Source organism: Anser cygnoides, chromosome 2, assembly GCF_040182565.1.
Source record: "Anser cygnoides isolate HZ-2024a breed goose chromosome 2, Taihu_goose_T2T_genome, whole genome shotgun sequence".
Classification (NCBI taxonomy): domain Eukaryota; kingdom Metazoa; phylum Chordata; class Aves; order Anseriformes; family Anatidae; genus Anser; species Anser cygnoides.
Window position 1 is genome coordinate 141,810,001 of NC_089874.1, and position 7,678 is coordinate 141,817,678.

General features: G+C 45.7%; 1 long non-coding RNA gene across 1 annotated transcript; it reads right to left on the reverse strand.

Moving 5' to 3' along the window:
• Positions 1–2,888: 2,888 nt before the first annotated feature.
• LOC136789786 (uncharacterized) lies at positions 2,889–6,935 on the reverse strand. Its single transcript, XR_010828741.1, has 3 exons — positions 6,809–6,935; positions 5,739–6,169; positions 2,889–3,450 (listed from the first exon to the last, which is right to left on the reverse strand). It is a non-coding gene; the product is annotated as an uncharacterized lncRNA (long non-coding RNA).
• Positions 6,936–7,678: the final 743 nt, after the last annotated feature.

The window sequence follows — 7,678 nt, forward strand, 5'->3', positions numbered from 1 at the left end:
TAATAATCTCTGAGTTGTTGAGACACGCTGAAGGACAAGCTGATAAATTTTCATTGCGCAGTGGGGAAGTGTTCCTCTGGCTGGGAGAGCAGGTTGATGACAAGTTCAGAAGTCTCCAGGGAAGCAGATGAAGAGACAGAAGTTTTCTGTGTGATCAGGAACAGTCACTTATAAATAAAAAAAAAAACTCCTGTGGAAAAGTCAAGCAGTGTTAAAAGAGATCCAAATCTCCCTGCTTAAGGATTAAGCTTTGTATAAAGGCTAATTGTTGTAGCATAATTTCTCCGGTGCCTAAAACAAGCAAGGTTTTCTTCAGCATCGTGCCTTTGATTTTTTTACAGTTTAGAGAAAATAAACACCCATGGAGCATTTGGGGACAGAAATAGCTCTCCAATTATCAATGAGTTCTTGGGTAATTTTCACGCTGGATATCTCAACTCTGATCTTGTTCTTCACGTGCAGCACCGCCTCTTGCAGTGGATGTATCGGGAAGGGGCTCACCTTTGAGGACACCACACCGGCCTGTGAAGAACAGGGCTGTGACACCCCTGGCAGGGTGAAGCAACAGCAGTGACAGCAGTAGCAGCTGAGATGGATATTAAGGTGCCATTGATGAAATCAGCCCTATCTGTGGAGTTGAACTCAGCCCAGCTCCATCCTCGGTGCTGCAGACTACGCTGCATTTCCACAATGAAGTAAAACATCGGTTTTCAGCCTCGCTTAGCGCTGTTGTCCTGGGAACAGGAAATTTCAGTCCTCAAGATGCTGATCTGTTGACTCATTTTTTCAGGTGAACTGTTGTTAATTCTTGCTGGGTGTGTTGCTGCCGCATCCTGTTTGTGCAGGAGCGGGGGGCTGAGTCCTACTGCCAGCTCCTGGCAGGCCCATCCTGTCTGCCAGCAAAAGCCCTTGGGTTAAGAAGCAGGAATTTGTAATTCCAGAGATACCTTCTCATCTCCGCGCAGCGTTCGATCCATCATGACTAAGCACCGTTCAGGAACTTTCCAAGCAACGACAGACTTACATGGGGTGAAGCTGTACTCCAAGATATTTTCTGCAAGTGATGTGCCTGCAGGCAGCATTCAGGACTCAAAACATCAATCCTGGGTAGCTCCAGACTTCAAGGCATGTGGGGGCTTGGCCTGGCTCACAGCTACAAAACCAGACTGCATTTGTCCCACTCCCGAGGAAGGCGATGGAGCGAATGCACCTGAGAGAGGGGTAAAGGACTGAATTAACCCAGGTAAGTGGTTGCAGAAGAATTCATACTTTCACGTCTTTTTATTCCTTCCCATAGCGTTTGAGAGAACTGCCACCCACCCGGGGTGGCAATATGTTGTCACTACCAGTGCACCTGCATGGAGGACAGCAGAAAAACAGCTCCTTCCTGTGAGTCAGCGTGCTCCCATCTAAATCACATTTGGTGTCATTGTCAAGGAGTCTTGAATGTTGTTTTTTTTTTTTTTTCTTTCTTCCATCTGGCAGTTTGATCCGTGTTCCCCTGTCACCATTTTTTGATTGATTTATTTCACATGTAATGAAAGGCTGTCTCTTGGGGGTTTAAAGGGCGACAAACAGCAAGGCAGTCGTTAGCTCTCCAAAGCAGACTTTCAACCAGTGGCTCTGCTGTTTTTAGCTACTGTATGGTAGGAGGAGGACCTCACCTAGGCAGCGGTCTCGATCCTTCTGTTTGCTGTGGTGGAAACATTTTTGACGGTCCAAATGAGAGCGTGCATTGAATGGTGACCGCTACCAGAACAAAAGAGCAGGGCTGAGCATGCCCCAATGCTTTCAGGGGCAAAGCCGGCACCACCCACGCAGGCTCGGGAGAGAAAGAAGCGCAGGGGTGACGCCAACACTGCTAGGGACAACTACAGTCACGGGAGGGGTAGAGGTTCGTTTTCAAGTGGGAAGTGGGAGTACAGCTCTCAGATGAGTCAGTAAGAAAGAGCCCCCGCAGAGGAGTCTCACACCTCTTACTGCCTCGCAGAACTGCTCGCTGCTGCCTCTCCGCTCCTGTCCTACTTTCTAGGAAAGCTGCAAAGTTCACTGCATTCTCATAATGCCCCCAACAGCAATTCTGAGCAACCTGCACTATCACAGCACTCATTAAGCCATCAGCTATACAAAGAGGAATCTGAAGATGACAGACAACGCTTTTCACCGGCACTCCTCCTTGCATGAGTAAGAGCTGAGCCTGGGCTGTGCGAGGCAGGGAGGGAGCGTACCTGAGAGCTTCTGTGAATCACACGAGAGTGTAACAGGCAAAATATTCTTTTATGTGTCTGTGCAGAAAACGATGAAGCAGAGATGATAAAGAAGCACTCTGGGAACCCCACTTCGGGCCTCCGTTAGCGCTCAGAGCCCACACCCTGTCACTGTGCCACCAGTACTTACCCAGGAAAACTGCTGGCATCAACAGCAAGCCCATCAAGGGCAACACTTGAAAACTCAAGACCCCAAACGTTATATGGCCTCACGGTCCAGAGCTGTGTTGCTTCTCGTTTTTGTATAGTCAGACCTTCAAATGTGATGTAAGTAGCATTTAAGTGTCCTTCTCATCCTGACTTTCATCCTACAGGTAGCAGGACACACATGCCCAGTGACACCATGGTGATGGAAACAGGGGAACAGGGTGAAGGGAAAACGGCAGCAGACTGAATGACTTGTTCTGACACACCCTATCCAGGCACCCTTTCAGAGTAACCTGGTCCTCAAACAGTTCTAGCTATAGCAAAGCAATGCCCTAAGAGATTTTCACCAAAAAAAAATAATTTTGTTGTGTATTCCCCTGAAGATCTAATTCATCTGCTCCTCCACACAGTCAGAGCAGGGAGGGATCACGAGGACCAGAACTGAGGATGAAGGAGCCTCTACTCCTACCCCAGAAGGTAGTCTCACTCATCTGAAGGCGAGTTAATCTGTAGTTTAGGGGCTGAAACAAAATAAACTCTAATGAAGGAAAAGTCCCCAAACTGGACTTGCTAGATTTTCTACCCACCTGATTTATTCTGGGGTAATCACTGCATAAGACAAAGAAACCTGGTTCCTTTTCCCAAAACCCTGAGACACTGTCCTTAACCAACAAAAAGGACTTCATGTCAAGTGTACAATGGCCTCGCCTGACTCTGTAGAAAAACCTGGCTCATCTAGGAATTTCATTGTCTTTCACAGAATCACGGAACAACCAATGCTGGCAGGCACCTCTGGAGATCATTTCTAGTTCCCTGCTCTGCTGGGTTTTGAGCATCTCCAAAGACTGAGGCTCCAGAACCTCGCTGGGCAACCTGCGCCAGTGCTCTGCCACCCTCACATTAAAACGCTTTTTCTTAAGTGGAATTTCCTTTATTTCAGTCTGTGCTCACGCCTTGTCCTTTCACTGGTTGTCACCAAGAAGAGTCCGGATCCATCTTCTTTATCTTCCTTATCTTTCCAAATCCATGACATTCCCTGTAACAGCAGAGAGGATCAACTGGATTGTATTGCTGGAAGGGCACAGTCCTCACTTCCCGGTCTGTGGCAACCACTTTGAATTCACAACTAATTTGTTTGCATTTGATTTTTATCAAACATCAGGCACCACCTGTACCACTGAAATTAAGATCTTTAAAAGCTCCTGTAAAGAGCAGTTCTTTAATGCAGATCTTTAATGCGCTTCTTTTCTTCCCTACACTTAATTTGCACTTGCAAATTTCCATCTGAGAATGCTGTAAAAGTGCCAGTGCAGCATGAAGTAGCTCTCACACACTGAAGCCAGCCTGTAACGATGTGGGGCTGATTCCTAATGACAGCCACAAGTTGGCATGTTTGCAACCAGTCAAGAAGCATCACTCACTTACTCAGCTCCAACACAGGCTTATTTGTAAAGCATCTCCTGGCTGTTAGGGTATAGGAGAATCTAAATGGACTTGAAGTGGAAAAGGAAGCTCTCCCTTACATTTATGTTGTCGTAGACAAATATCGCTTTACTCCCTGCTGAGTATTTCCAATGTCTGTCACTTTGCTGTTTATCTAGCCCAAGCGCCCCAATTTTCCTGACATTCTGCCTCTTGTGCACAGGAGTTCCTGGATATCAGCCACTGGTAAGCGTTTCTTGGGCGAGACTGGCAGTTTAGCAAGACACCCCTTAATAGAAAATAACCTTTACAGTGAAAACTACTTTGATAGGCTGACTTTGAGAGCATGCTGGAGTATGCATGAGATTGAAGCTTGAACCAGAAATGCAGAGGAGAGAGTAACATCTCATTGTAAGGGTCTTAGTAACAGTGAAAAAAAATTGTTCCTGCAGGACTCCTCACTCGATTTCATTCAGGAAAAACAAAAACAAAAACAGGAAAAAACTTGGATTATTGAAAGACATTATATAGATTATATAGATTACGGAAGGACATCTTATTTTATTCTATCTTATTTTTGAAGTCCCTTTTTAAAGGACTCATGCTTGAAAATGGAATAAAAGATCAGACGAGAATATAAAATATAGAGTCCAAAGTGGTCACTCACAGCAATGGTCTGGTGGAAAAAGACCCTCTACTGCAGGGGGTATCACACGTGTTAAGCATGTCAAACAACATTTCAAAAATGCCTGTTGGGCAATACGAACTACTCTGGCAGGTACAGAACTTTACATTTTGAGTCCCGATGTATTCTTAACCAGATTACGTCAAACCAACATCATGTCAAGAATATATAAGCTCTTCTTTCGCTCTGACACAGTTAGGAGGGCAACAGAGTCCCCCTCAGCCTTCATTTTGTCAGGCTAAACAAACCCCGTTCCTTTAGGCACTGCTAATAAAATATATTTTCAGTTCTCACACAGACTTTTGCAGATTTCTCTGCACACAGTGCAGTCCAAGTTCCTCTTTCTTGAGTTCAGGTCCCCCGAACTGCACACTGAGGATTTCTGTGAGTACATCAATATTCCGTCTAGCAAGATGTCTTCTGATACATACATTATCTATTGGCCTTTTTCATCATAGTCACGATATGATCAGCTACTACCCTCAGTCCTTTCCTTCTACAGTCCTCTCGGACCTATGGGTGATTTTTTTTTCTTAGGCACTCTTCTTGTGATCAGGATGGCTCTGACATAACTTTAGCTGACCAAGTATGTTTCAGAGCTACCTCAAGCTACAGAAGAGAGACACACACAGTAGGTAACCACTTCAGAGCATTGTCTGAGGTAGTAACATTGAACAGCCTTCCAGAAGTGCTTCTCTTTCTGCATTACTGATTAAGATGCCTTGATAACTGCTTGGTTTTGACGTTTGATATCAAAACAGCTCTTCCCTCATACACAGCTTGCATTCTGCCCTAGACAACGCTACCTTATCTTCACTGCGTTAGTCACCAGCGCCATGCAGAACATTCATACTGCACTCCTCTTCCATGTTGCCAATACTTCAAAACTTCATTAGCACGTGCCACAGTAAGAAATGAAAATCTTTAACAGGATCAGGCCCAAAATATCGAGGAGTTCCAATGTTAATTTCCTTCCCACTCAATAATCCTTTGTTGACGTTGACTTGTGCTGGCTCCTTACCCACCCTGTACATCCAGCCCTAAGGCTATCCTGTACACTCCAAGGCCGGTATGATCAAAAGCAATCAAACCAAACTGATTTAAGAAATTATCTCACCAATTTAGTGTCCAGGTAGATGAGTTATGCCTGGAAAACCGACAAGAGATACCAGGTGAATTTGCCATAATCATTTTATCTTACATCATTTTCTACTTACCTTCAGGTCTTAATTATTCTTTTCTTCAGAACTTGTTCTAAAGATTGCCTATGATTGCAGAAAGACTGATGAGTCTTTGACTGCCAAGATAATCTTTGTCTTTTTAATAAGCATGGGTACGGTGCTTACTGTTCTGCTGTCAGACAGGAGCACTGCTAGCTTAAGAGATTTTTAAACTCTCTGTTCCTGGAATGGCAGTTTTACACGCCGGTTCTTCAAAACTCTTGATAGAGATGATTTTGTTTCTTCTCTCAGTCTGAGCACACCAAATGCTGTGAGCTTCTCTCCCACTTCACTTACAGTTCACTCCTGTGCCTCCATCTTATTTCCAGCCAGCCACCCTAGCTTTCTTTTCTAGTGTAGCAGAAGTGGGAAAAGAAGTATTTTCTGCCTTAGGGCTGTGTGAATTTACAAGTTATTGCAGATTCCTTCTGAAAAGAGAAACGTGATAATGAGATAGCGTTACATGCAAGACCACCTTTCGCTGCCCACTGTTTCATTTACCTTTCACCGTAACATTTTACAAATATATAGACCTCTCTTATTGATGGACTTTGGAGGAGAACTGGGGAGTCCTGACAATCTGAGGCTGAAGATGGTACATTAAACTCCAGGGGAGCTCCTGGCAAAGTACCTGAAGAAGCACTTATGTCAGGGAATAAAGGTAAAACTGTTCAATTAAAGCATTTGGCTTAGGCAGAGGCTAAAAAACACACGTGAATTACCCAGAGTGGACAGCAGGAAGGCTAGGACAGCTCTTTCTTTTCACCAGAGTGACTCTTTCAAGCGTGGCATCTGCTTTTATGCCCGTCAAAGTCAACAGCAAAGCCCCCTTTGGTTTTAATAGCATCCTACGTTTGCAGAGTGCTTTTTGCTTGTTTGGAGCTGAACCGACCTACCTACACGCGCTTTTGCACAGGCATTAGTGCCTGTTTGGTGCCAAGGAAATGGACTCGGTGCCAAGGATTGTCACACAAGACCGTATCCAGCTACCAATTACACTGTAAGTGGTTTCTAAAAGCACGCGGTAGTCTAAATGCACACAGTGTACTTCCATGTTCTGTACTCACCAATCATTCTTACAGCTCTGGAGAACTCAGCAAAGATTGCTGGGGCAAGTGTTTTAGCTGGCTCTAAGTTTGTGCTAACAAGGGGCATTCCGCACTGTCCTTTGTTGTCTAGGCTGATAACCACGAGGTAGTGGTGCTCCCAAAATGCATGTTCTGTGGCATCCTTACAATGTGTAAAGGCCTCTTCTTTTCCTCAGGTGCAGGTTCTGCGTCAGGCAAGGCAGCAGCCCCTTGGTAATTCATCTGTTGCTAATCTGGTGGAAAATTACATCAGCTGGCTAACTTTCCTAAGGATTAATGTGATTCTAAATTTGTACCCTAGCTTTATTAACCTTTGGCTGCGTGAAGTCTGTGCGCTGTGAAGTCTCATACATCCAGGCCAGCTGGACATCCTCACCGATGTATTTGGGAATTAGCTGTTTTGCAAAATGTTAAAACTTAACGGAGAGGTTCCTAAGCGAGTCCGTCAGTTACAGCGGCGGAACTCCAGCACCTTGGCAGCAGCCCCCAGGAGCGGGAGTGCAGCAGGGAGTGCAGCAGTCCCCACGAGAGCACGGCTGGCCTCAGCCAGCCGTGGAAGGACAAGTGCTGCGTAAGGTCACCCACGCAGCTTTCCCAGCAGCTCGCTGCCTTCATCCGCAGTCTGCTCTATTGCACTCCTGGGCCTACTTTGCTCAGCTGATTGCTTAATGTGCCGTGCTCCGTGGGAGGTTTGAGACGCATCAAAAAGGACTGTGGCGGGACAAAATGCACTGTCACTGGTGACATGCAAGCAGCATGCAGGCCGAAGGATGGCAGGGACATAACCACGATGCAGCCACGGGTTACGGCCAGCACGGATCTGTTCCTCCACCACATGCTCTTCAGCAG